This window comes from Lacerta agilis, chromosome 8, assembly GCF_009819535.1.
Source record: "Lacerta agilis isolate rLacAgi1 chromosome 8, rLacAgi1.pri, whole genome shotgun sequence".
Taxonomy (NCBI): domain Eukaryota; kingdom Metazoa; phylum Chordata; class Lepidosauria; order Squamata; family Lacertidae; genus Lacerta; species Lacerta agilis.
This window is the reverse complement of record NC_046319.1, coordinates 5,524,558-5,537,689: the sequence shown is the minus strand read 5'-3', so window position 1 is coordinate 5,537,689 and position 13,132 is coordinate 5,524,558. Positions and strand designations below refer to the sequence as shown.

The 13,132-nt window shown below is 41.9% G+C and overlaps 1 protein-coding gene across 5 annotated transcripts in view; it reads right to left on the bottom strand.

Moving 5' to 3' along the window:
- SLC23A2 (solute carrier family 23 member 2) overlaps positions 1-13,132 on the bottom strand; it is a 76,214-nt gene that overhangs the window by 49,740 nt on the left and 13,342 nt on the right. The window lies entirely within an intron of this gene.

Below are 13,132 nucleotides of genomic sequence, written 5' to 3'. Positions count from 1 at the left end.
TGTGGAATAGTTTCGCCTGCTTCCTACCAGCAGCTGCCAGCTGTAGAGATCATACTAGCACCACAAGCATCTTGCAGAAGGATTTATATTCCATATATTGTATAACTGTACTTTATCCTATCAGAGTAAGTGCTTATACATTACACAACTGTTAAAAAAATACCAAGACACACCACATGGTCGCACGGTGTTACTACATGCCTCTGACATAACTAGAAACCTTGAGTAAATATTACAGTAGCAATCCCTTTAAACAGTACTTGGCTTCTGCAAACCAAACTCAAAAAGGATAATGCAGGCTGCATCTGTCATCATCAGTTGTTCTACATATTGTGAAATATGTATGCAAAGCCCCTTGAATGTGTGAAACCAAGTCCTTCAAAATCTGGATGCCCAGTTCTGAAAAACTATTGTCACACTGGCAAATTATTCTGGTTCACCCACTTCTATTATCAGTTACAGATATGTAGAGCAATCCATGAAGTTTACTGTTGAAAATATAGGTCATGAGAAAAAAAATTAGTCATCAAGTTCCATAAGACAGCAGCATCCTAACATCGTTCTAACAATCTATAATGATATTGCTAAAAACATGTGGCGCAATTTGGCCACAACAAAAGCATGAACACCGACTTTTGCAATGATGCCTCATCTACCATAAGCTGGGATGCAATTTTCTGCCACAGTGGCAAAAGTTTGCTCAAGTTACAAGCTGTGCTAAAGAATCCGCTCCAAAGTGCTTTTAGAGAAAGGTAAAATCACAGATGTGGGGAAATAATAATAATAATAATAATAATAATAATAATAATAATAATAATATTTGTACCCCGCCCATCTGGCTGGGTCTCCCCAGCCACTCTGGGCAGCTTCCATCAAATATTAAAATACATTTAAAATATCACAGATTAAAAACTTCCCTGAACAGGGCTGCCGTCAGGTATTTTCTGAATGTCAGGTAGTTGTTTATTCCCTTGACCTCTGATGGGAGGGCGTTCCACAGGGCGGGCGCCACTACTGAGAAGGCCCTCTGCCTGGTTCCCTGTAGCTTTGCATGCACCCAACTGTTTCCCCACTTGTTTCAGGAAACTTTATTATTATTATTATTATTATTATTATTATTATTATTATTATTATTATTATTATTATTATTATTATTATTATACCACCCTTCATCATAACATCTCAGGGCAGTTCACAGAATAAAATAGAGCATAAAAACAAGTAAATAAGTAAAACAAAACAGCAAAACAATAATGCCCCTTCCCACAGACATATTTAAAAGGCTGTAGAATATTTATCAGCAAGTAACTTAATAACCAGTCTCATTTAGTAACATCAAGTATAACAACTATATATTTATGTAAAACATATAAATGTAAAATAAAGTTATGACATAAGATTAGATAAGATTACTGTAGACAACTGGAAAATTGTGTGCAGTTCTGGTTCCCTCGCCTAAAAAGGGTATTGCAGAGTTGGAAAAGGTTAACCATAAAGATCAAAGTTTGGGACTTTTTAGTTTAGAGAAAAGTAGGCAACATCATAAGCTTATAAAATTATGCATGACCTGGAGAAAGTAAATAGAGAAAAGCTGTTCTTCCCTCTCTTGTAACACTAGAATTCATGGACCTCCAATGAAGCTGAATATTGGAAGATTCAATACCGTTGAAAGAAAATACTTCTTCATACAACACACCGTTATACTATGGCACCTGCTCCCACAAAAGGCAGGGGTGGCCATCAACTTGGATGCTTTTAAAAGAGGATTGGACAGATTCATGGAGAACAAGGCTATCAATGGCTACTAATTTTCTGGGTGGATCAGACAAAGGCATTCTCTCCAATATTATCACACAAGTCAATGAGTTTGCATTTGGTCTTCTCAGTAGTGGTGGTTAAATATGGAGAAGCAATGTATGACGATAAATACTCTATGTGCAGAAGAAAAAGTAGAACATCAGATAATTCTGCTAGGCTTTCCATAATCCCTACTGGCCACAATGGCTATGTTCTGCCTCCACAGTCGGAGGCAGAATATTTCTGAAGTCCAGTTACTGGCTTCCCATGGGCATCTGGTTGGCCACTGTGATAACAGGATGCTGGACTAGATTGACCAGGTCCATCAGGGTCTTGTTATGTTCTTAAGTGTATGGGGGAATACCAGGTTTTAGCTTACTAAGTGACCTTTGGGAATGTAGAATTTTTCAATGCAATCAGCTTGGTGTGAGGAAGATTGATACAAGCAGGCAGGAAAACATGGGGCTGACCCTCTCAACTCCTTGAAGGGACAAGATCTAAGTATTAGCTTTGGTTGAGATTCAATAATATAAAAAATGGACAAAACACATGACTCTGTGCTGTGTGCCTGAGGGGTCTTTAAAAAAAGCTGATAGTGTAACCTCTTTGCTTGTACAGTTCCATTTGCTTATAATTTCATGAAGAATCATTTATGGCATATAGTTCAAAAGCACTAATATGGTTTGTAGATAATTCAGAATTCAGGCTATTGTGGTAACAGAGAAAGACAGCACAGAATGCAGCGCCCCCCCCAAACACCCACAACCTTAACTTGCAATTGCTCTCTAAAAAAAAAAAAATGTTCAAACTCGGACATTTCGATGCAAAAAAATTACAAATCAACGGCGCCATCTAGCTTCCACTTGTAGTGCCCATTAAGCTATTGGAAGGCAGGCAGGCAAACACAGGCACACACACCACAACACACACACAAAGTGGCCATCAGAATTGAAAAGCAAACACACTTCCATCACTCACAGAAAGATCTGTTCTCTCACTGTTTTATTTTATTTTATTTTAGTTTATTTTTATTTTATTTTAGTTTATTAGACATACTGTATACTTCCTTGCATCATAAGATCTCAGGGTGGTTCACAAGATAAATATCTCACTCGCTATTTGCATTTAATATTTTTATAAAATAATTTTTAAAAAACCCAGAAGTATCTTTCTGGTACAAATATATTTCATAAATATTAGTGCAAACACCCCACAGAAATGCTCCCAAATTCATTCTCACAAAGGACATGTGAGGAAGCAAGCATCTCTTCTTCTGACAAGTTTTGTAATACACACTATATTTAACACCGTTCTATCATTTCATGTGTTTGGGTTATGAATGATATAGAGGTGAAAGCAATTGGTTTAAAAAAAAAATGATTTGAGAATTTCACCTCACCAAAAGGCTGGCCAGTTCCACAAAAAGTAAAGGACAAAACTTAAGAGTTGTATTGTTTCCGCAAAGAGAAAAAACTTTTTTTTTTTATAAAACTTCTTTTAGTATGTTAGTTTACATAATTCTTACAGGATAAACTCACTTAGAAGAGAGTTAGCAATATGAAATCCAGAACATAAGGAGAAAGAATACACAACAAAAAAAGTATTAACATTTTAAAGAAACTATTTAAAAATGCAACCCTCAAACTACCGGTACTGTCCTCTACTCCAGTCATGTTAGCCACCTGAGAATCATAGCCATACTCTAAAAAAGGATGTGGGGTATTTTAGTCTTATTGTAAGCATATTTTAGTTCTTGAACAAAGTCCAGTGTTCATAATTCATTTTGATGGGTAAAATACACCAAGATAATTAGTGCTCATGTCTCCCCATATCAATGTTTCCAGATGAATTTAATTCACTGTGGATTGCATATTCTTGAGTGTGCAATTATACAGGACCTACACCATAATTAATGCAAATTACAAGCCATGCAGATTTAATTGCTGATTTCAGAAGAATGGCATCCTTGTAAAGGGTTTTCTTTCTAACGTTAGGAAAGATATGAACATGCAAATAATTAGCATTTCAGAGCTTGCTCCTTCTGCCCCCAAAACACACAAAAATAATATCCACTCACCACAAATTTGGGACTATATAAACATGATTTGCATTTGATTTAGTACAGCACTGCAAGTGATGTATTGGCACACAAAAAGTGCTCACATCAGCTCATTGTCACATCTTGAAAACCTGGCCAGAGCATGGGAAAGCAACTAATGGCAAGGCAGCTCTATTGGAAGGCAATACATTTTGCTTTCCATGTTTCTTTTTTTATACATTTGCTACATTTACTGGTATATCCTACCTTTCAGGACCTCAAAGTAGCACACGTGGTTCCACCCTCTCCATTCCATTTCATCCTCATAGCAGCCATACAAGGTAGCTGATGCTGAGTGATAGTATCTCTGGACCAGTCAAGTTTTAAGGCTGAGGGAGTATTTAAAGTCAGGGCTCCCCAGTCCAAGTCCAACACCCTAACCACTACACAATACTACTAGTTCTCTCCGTAATAATTAAAAATACTGATCACAATGCTCATTTGTGATAAATCACCAAGACCTCTCACTAATCTTAAAACAAGACCCCATCATTTCAGTATGCAAAGACAGAGGTGATATTTCCTAACTGGCAAGTGCATTTTTTAAATACAGAATTGTAGAGTTGGAAGGCACCCCGAGGGTCATCTAGTTCAACCTCCTGTAATGCAGGAATTGTTTCCTTATTTATTGATTTCCAACGTTTTCTTTTTCTTTGGGCTAAGCAACAGTGTTCAACACATATGCACATGTAAAGGTAAAGGGACCCCTGACAGTTAAGTCCAGTCATGAACGACTCTGGGGTTGTGGCGCTCATCTCGCTTTACTGGCCGAGGGAGCCGACGTTTGTCCGCAGACAGTTTTTCCGGGTCATGTGGCCAGCATGACTAAGCTGCTTCTGGCGAAACCAGAGCAGCACATGGAAACGCAGTTTACCTTCCTGCCAGAGCGGCACCTATTTATCTACTTGCACTTTGATGTGCTTTTGAACTGCTAGGTGGGCAGGAGCTGGGACCGAGCAACGCGAGCTCACCATGTCACGGGGATTCGAACCGCCAACCTTCCGATCGGCAAGCCCTAGGCTCTGTGGTTTAGAACACAGCGGCACCCGCACCTCTGACATCCAATTTCACTGGTTTCTTCTAACACATGACTCAGTGTTTGTTTAGCCTTAAGCAATCCCTTTTCAACACCTTCGGGGAGCTATGTTCAATGGTTTGGCTTAAGATGAAAAGCCACAATGCCAGAGCCCACAGCTCAAAAATGCTGATTTCCATCCTGGTCTTTTACAACAGGGCTTGTAGATAACCACTCAGCTGACCTTACCCAGGGCAGGCGAAGTGTTTCTACAAGATCAAATAGGAAAACTTTCCTCATGCCTTCCTCCACCCTTATAGACATAAATTAAACATAAAAGACTGGGGGCCCATCTTGTCTAGCAATGGGCTCCAGTGGGAAGCCCACAAGCAGGACAGAAGCACAGTAGCCTTCTCTCACTGCTGTTTCACAGCAGCTGATATTCAGAGATTGTCCTGGCAGTAGGATACCGCCATTATGACCAGTAGCAATTGATAGTCTTACCTTCCATGAATTTGTCTAATAGCTTTTAAAATGAACTAAGGTGACCGCCATCATTAAGACAAATATGCGTGGGCAAGTAAATATTTTGTGTAGGCTTAAACTTTTGTGGAATCATTTGCCAGGTTTTTCTGAACAGCAACTCCACAGAACTATCTGTTAAGAACAAGTTTACTGCTCTTCAGTGGTATAACCTGAATAGCAACTCCTTTCACATTGGCCTGGCATAGACAGTAATTCCAAACCCACCCCTTCTTGCCGTTATGAATTGGCTTCACCACAAGTCTGTGCATTAGGCCAGAATTACAAGTTGCATCTGAATATGGGGGCTGTGTTTTAATGTCAGTTAGTAAACCAGGAAAGAGCCAGGGAAGGAGAACCCAGCTTCAATGTTTATTTATGATTTCATAAACTGTGGCTTAGGAAGGTTCAAACAATAATCCAAACTGGACCATGCACAGTGCATGTTTTAATTTCTTCTCCAGAGTGAATGTCTGGATTTGTTCACTAAAGTTGCATGTGTGGTTTTTTTTTTAACTTCAGGGTGATACAGGGTGGGAAATATTCCATTGTTATATTTTTCATGGAAAGTTTTCATTAAAAAGAATGAAAACTTAATAATTTTGGATGCTGAGAAGGTGTTTGACAATTTCCCTTGGGTATTTATGAAGAGAATTATGGAAATTATGGAATTTGGGACAACATTTATCAAATGTTTCTGAGCACAATTCAAAGTATTGGTGTTGACCTTTAAAGCCCTAAACGGCCTCGGTCCTGTATACCTAAAGGAGCATCTCCACCCCCACGCTTCAGCCCGGACACTGAGATCCAGCACCGAGGGCCTTCTGGCGGGTTCCCTCACTGTGAGAAGCAAAGCTACAGGGAACCAGACAGAGGGCCCGCCCTGTGGAATGCCCTCCCATCAGGGGTCAGAGAGATAAACAGCTACCTGTCATTTAGAAAATACCTGAAGGCAGCCCTGTTTAGGGAAGCTTTTAATCTGTAACTTTGTATTGTATTTTAATATTTGTTGGAAGCTGCCTAGAGTGGCCGCGGAGACCTAGCCAGATGAACAGGGTATAAATAATAAATTATTATTATTATTATTATTATTATTATTATTATTATTATGGGATTGAAGGGTATATGGAACAATGGGTGAAAATGTTCAACATTGGAACAATGATAGAGAGATGCAGTATTGTTTTAAAGATATTTTCAGTATGTTTTCATTGCTTTGTTGCTTTATCCCTTGTTGTTTGCTACCCAGAGCTCCTCTGGAAGAAAGGGTGGGATATAAAAGTAATAAACTGTAAGGTTCGCGTGATGGTGCTTCACGAGTAGCAGAGCAGGAGCCCAAAAGGTCTTTTGGCAGTTTTATTGTGCAAGCTATTTACAGTGCAGAGCTACTAAAAGCATGTCTGTCTCAGTCACTGGCAGAATCCGGGAATGGCCCCTTCCGGCTCCTTCCCCAGCATAAGAGCTTCGGCACCCCAAATCTCCTCCTACCCTCCTTGCGTTTCACCCCTCTGTGCAACTGGGGTGCCGGAAATGGCGTGCTTCCCTCCTGACCAGCTGAGCGAGGTGAGCCGCAGGGTCTCTGCAACACCCCCAAGCCGTCTCCCCGCCAGATTCCCTGTTTGTTGCTCCTGGTTGGCTGAGGTGCTGGGGCTCTTTGCAGCATTCCCAAGCCCTCTCCTCTCCCAGCTGGCCCCTTCCCCTTCCTCCCCACTGGAGGCGTGGCTGCTTTTCGAGCTGGAAGAGGTGCTGCTGCTCAACTGGCATAGGGGCTGGGCCAGGTGGCAGTCCCCTGACATAAAAAATCAAGGAAACATTTGTACCAATTTATATAGCCACGTGGGTGGCACTGTGGGTTAAACCACAGAGCCTAGTGCTTGCTGATCAGAAGGTCGGCGGTTCGAATCCCCGCGACAGGGTGAGCTCCCATTGCTCGGTCCCAGCTCCTACCCACCTAGCAGTTTGAAAGCACATCAAAGTGCAAGTAGATAAATAGGTACCGCTCTGGTGTTTCCGTGCGCTGCTCTGGTTTGCCAGAAGCGGCTTTGTCATGCTGGCCACATGACCCGGAAGCTGTACACCGGTTCCCTCGGCCAGTAACACGAGATGAGCGCTGCAACCCCAGAGTCGGACACGACTGGACCTAATGGTCAGGGGTCCCTTTACCTTTTATATAGCACTTTGCACACCCGAAAGTGTTTCATGTGAATTATATTGCTTTAATCCTTACAATAACCCTGTAATGTAGGTTAAATTTATATGCCCTATTATACATGAGGCGGGGCTGTAGCTGAAAGAGCATGGCCTGTCAAATGCTGCCTGTGAGCTTACAACTGTGAGATTCGAGCAAGTCTCCTGACCATTCTTGTACTCCTCCACTTAAACTAATTTCCCCTAAGGAAAGGGATGTCTGAAATTCTCCCCAGACACCCCATTGTTTCTGTTCAACAAATTATAGTGGCTCATAAGATTCTTCATAGCCTAGAGACACTACTTCGTCACACAAGAAATGAGTAATTTGGAATGCGATCTGTGAAAGTGTCATTTACAGTACTAGCTTTTCATGAAAAATGCAACTGATGAAGTGGTTTGTTCTCCAGGAAAGCTTACGCCATAACCGGGGCATCTCGTAAAACGGGAATGTGTCTCTCCCTGCCCCACCCCGCCCCACCCTCACTTTCACCACCGGCAGACTGTCCCCTCACACTGTACTTGGCAAAAGCCAGGGTGCTCCGCCCTGGGGCAGAGAAGATGAGCGGCAATGCCATAGGCTGGAACATCTCCCTCCCACGGGGGGGGGGGGGTTGGCTGCAGAAGCAGTGAGGCAAGCAGGGTGCTGCCTCTTGTGTTTTCACTGCCTCGTGCTCTAACCTCCTTTTAAGGACACCTTTAAAAGGCAATTAGACCCAACTCCGCAAGTGGCAGAAAAATACAAAAATCGTTTATCTTCTCACACAAAAAAAGCCATGAATAAATTCCAAATTCCTGCATTTCCCCACCTCAGAAGGAGGATGGGGAATTCCCAATATTCATTTTAGAAGATGAAACGAAAGAAAGGGTGCACATAGAATTAGATATAATCAGAAACACCCTCACCTCAGTGTACCCATTTCTAAACCCTCACAACACAAAACAGATTCACACAAACCATGCTTAAACCATGCAAAGAAAAAATAGGAATACTGTCCCAGCCCTGTCCCCCTCTAATCCCCCAGTTTACCACCCACTGTTCCACCATGTATCCCAAAGCTTTCAAATAAAGCTTTGGCAAGCCAAAGGTCTATACCACCTACAAAATGGTGACCCTATACTGATACAAGAAATGCAAGACAAAGTAGGGAGCACCCAAATATCCTGACTGACTCAACAACAACTACATGCCTTCTTAAACAACCCAGCAACAAAGGCAACTGCCACTAGGCCCTTGACTAACTTTGAAAAGCTCCTATTATAACAGAGGGACACAGCAAAGGGAAGGTATCAGCAATATATAAAGCACTACTCCAAGAAACTACACTCCTTACTACAATGGGAACACGACACATTATACAAAATAAACTCAACACAATGGTCAAAACTGTGGACTAAATTGCCAATCCCTTTCAGCCAAGAAGAGGGAACTCATTTTGAAACTACCGTATATTCCGGCGTATAAGACGACTGGGCGTATAAGACGACCCCCAACTTTTCCAGTTAAAATACAGAGTTTGAGATATACTCGACCACAGATTTTTCTACCCGGCATATAAGACAACCCCCGACTTTTGAGAAGATTTTCCTGGATTAAAAAGTAGTCTTATACGCCAGAATATACTGTAATTTACAGATTGTACCTAATACCATAGAAACTGGCAATGATACACCCAGGAACTTCACCTAGGTGTTGGAGAGGCTGCACCTGTTGGTAATTTTCCAGGCAGACCGGAGCAACTGGTAGGCCCCAGTTGGCTCACTCACCACCAGCTGAACTGCCGGTCGAGTTCTGATCCCTGGAGCAGAAATCAGGGGCCTAGCCTCCAGGAAGCTAGGCACGCTTATATAGCCCATTGCACAGCAGAAGTGGCACAACAGAGGCTGGTATTAACAAGCATTTTATTAAGCAAACATCAGGACAAAGAGATGAACACGTGCAATCTCTTCCATGTCCAAAAGTGAAAAAGAAAGAGCTAACTACAGAATGGAAGTTCCCAGAAGCACTGAGCTATTACACAGACATGTGACATGCTACAGCCTCACGTCTGCTCTTAAGGTGGAATGGAATATCACAACAGCACCACCATGGGTACATACCTCCATATGTGGTGCAATTGCCCCCAAATTCAATCCTTTTGGATAGCAGTCTTACAATAAATCTGCAACCCCAGAACCAGCTCTACAAAATATCTTCCAAGACAACAATGCACACTCCCATGATAAATAACTCATAAGCCACTTACCGGTACTCTCAGAAGTTAGGAGGGACCTATCATGAGTGAACATGGACCACTGGTACCAAACTGTATGAGAAACTGTCATACTCGAAAAGCTAACTAACAAACTGAAATTAGCATGGGGGGAAACGAAGAATGCCTTCACCCAGTGTGGTTCCCCTTTATTGCATATATAGGCCAACAAGATAAAGACCAACCTCCCCTGACAGCATACGAATTGATAAGGCTGGTTTAACCCAGCAACACACCCACCCACACTGCAACCAACCAAATACAACCAGCTATGTCCTGGGCCCTCTGGCTTCTCACTTCACCAGCAAAAATAAGATACGTACTCACGTGATGCTGACACAAAAGTTCTGCTCATATACTATGCCGAAGAATGAAAGTTTACTGTCTCCCCCCCCCCGCACTCTATTCCCTCCCCTCTCTCTCCCCACTTCACTTCCCCCCTGTATGAAGGACTAAACTATTATTAAACAGAGACATGTTATGTACCTTTAAAACAAAATAAAAAATAAAAAAAATCCTTCCAGTAGCACCTTAGAGACCAACTAAGTTTGTTCTTGGTATGAGCTTTCATGTGCATTACTCAAGAAAAACCTGTTAATAAAAACATAGAGCATTCATATAGGAGAACAGATGCTTAAATGACACCTCTGTGTTGCTGGGGAGCAGCAAATGAAGCCCTGCTTGTGGGCTTTCTCAATGGCTATGAATGACCCCTGTAAGAAGCAAGATGGGAGTTTTGGCCTGAATCAGAAGAGCTCCGCTTATGCCCATTGCAATATAGAGTGACACAGCAAAACTGCTGGCATGTCATTTCTGTGTGCAGAGGTCAAGCTGAAAGGGAAGTTACTTTGATGAAGGGTGGAGAAAGGAAGCAAGTGCTGCAGGACAGAGCAGAGAGGATAAGGGTTACCATGGATGCCTGGGGACATGCATTATATAAAAACTAAACAAAATAAAAAATTCTTTCCAGTAGCACCTTAGAGACCAACTAAGAAGTGTGCATGCACACAAAAGCTCATACCAAGAACAAACTTAGTTGGTCTCTAAGGTGCTACTGGAAAGAATTTTTTATTTTATTTTGTTTTGACTATGGCAGACCAACACGGCTACCCACCTGTAACTGGAACTATGGAATGCATTATATAGCAACCCTGCTCAAGGACGTGCTGGAAAGGACATGCCCACCAGCAGTCAATAGCAGTCCACCTCTTACAAGTCTATCAGGACTGCTCCTTACATTAGGCACTAACAATTCTGGGTTTCTTGTTAAGTGAATGCGGGCAAGGAGCTATGTATCTATGGCAATAATAATTAATTTTATTATTTATATCCCACCCATCTGGCTGGGTTTCCCAGCTATGTGCTCATCACATACCAGGGGTCATATAACTAGCCCTCCTCGTTGTCTCTGCATAACTTTGCCCAGCTCCATACCACCCCCTACCCGACACCACAGAGATGGCAGCATCATTCCTTTCCTCCATCTCTGGCCCAGACACATACTGCTGTTAACCCACCTCTAATCATAACAGTAGAATGTAGAGAAATAAATAAAAGAGACCAATCCAATCATCCCAGTCAGAAACTACCCCATCTCTCTCTCACCTGGGGCACTCACCCAGGGAGGCAATTTGCTTCAGTTATTTACACTTAAACCTACTCATATGGGATGCGGGTGGTGCTGTGGTCTAAACCACAGCGCCTAGGGCTTGCTGATAAGAAGGTCGGCGGTTCAAATCCCTGCGACGGTGTGAGCTCCCGATACTCGGTCCCAGCTCCTGCCCACCTAGCAGTTCGAAAGCACGTCAAAGTGCAAGTAAATAAATAGGTACCGCTCTGGCGGGAAGGTGAATGGCGTTTCCATGCACCGCTCTGGTTCACCAGAAGCAGCTTAGTCATGCTGGCCACATGACCCAGAAGCTGTCTGCAGACAAACACCGGCTCCCTTGGCCAGTAAAGCGAAATGAGCACCACAACCCCAGAGTTGTCCGCAACTGGACTTAACGGTCAGGGGTCCCATTACCTTTACCTAAGCCTACTCATAATTACTATAGCAGGAAGTTCTAGGAAAAAATTGCTTGCTACAACTATGGATTGGATAAGAATGCTCCAAGTTGAATGTGGACATTGTTAATGCAATCACTTTGTTTGGTACAAAAGGATTATGAACAACTTTTGAATCCCACAGTTTAATGGCACCTCTTACCACATGCATGAGCAGACATGAGAAACTGCTAAGGAAATTGAGAAAAAGCAGAAAAGTTTAAAGCAGGGCAGGGCAAAACCTAACATTCAAGCAAGTTCAAGAGACTCTGGATTTGCAAGTGCCTATCAGAAATGTTTAAAAGAACAAAACAAAAAATCAGATTTCATTACTGATTTTTGTTATGGTTCTAATAAAGCAATCTGCTGTGCAAGATAATTGTGAGCCTTGCCACAATCCTCGCAATTAGCTGACCAATTATATTAATCCTAACAGCAGGCATAACATTTCTGTCTCCCTTCCCATTCATGTTCTGCCATGTTTAAGGTGCAATGTCAAAAAGAAGTGCTATTTCACTACTGCAGGACCAACATAACTGTAAGTGAACTTGCTGGCACACTAGAAAATGGTTTTCAAGAATAGCCTTCACTCCACAACTAAATCCACCTTCCCCAACCAGGTGCCCTCCCATCAGTTTTTTGCCAGCAAGCACAGCTGTATGGTGATGGGAGTGCTAGGCACTGTAGTCCAAAACATATAGAAGGTAGCAGGTTGGGGAAGGCTGAACTAAATCAACACAAAATTATTTTATTGCACCAAGTTTGCAGAAATGCAAGTCGCAGTTTGTGATCAACTAATTATTATAATGAGCTATAACTTACTTTAACCAATAAAACAAATGATAAGAAACAAAAACAACTGGAGAGCCATTTTTGTTAAACCCTGACTTAGACTACCAACTCTGACAATACATACATTTTTTTACCCAAACAAATGAGTGTTGTTGTTGTTTTTTACACTTGATCACTATAAAATATGTGCTACTACCACACTGAATATTCTTCACCAAAGGTAGTATAAGAATTATGTCTCATCAGTTGCTTGGTAACACAGCTGTTAGCTCCCCAAAACAGAATACACAGCAAGCAATGCAATCTGGTTCACAGGTTCAAAGTTTATAAATGTGGAGGTATCAAGCTTCAAGCAACATGGATCTCTTTTAGCAGGCAAGATGCCATTACTATTTTTCGATTATATTAAAACTGGGGAAGTCAGAA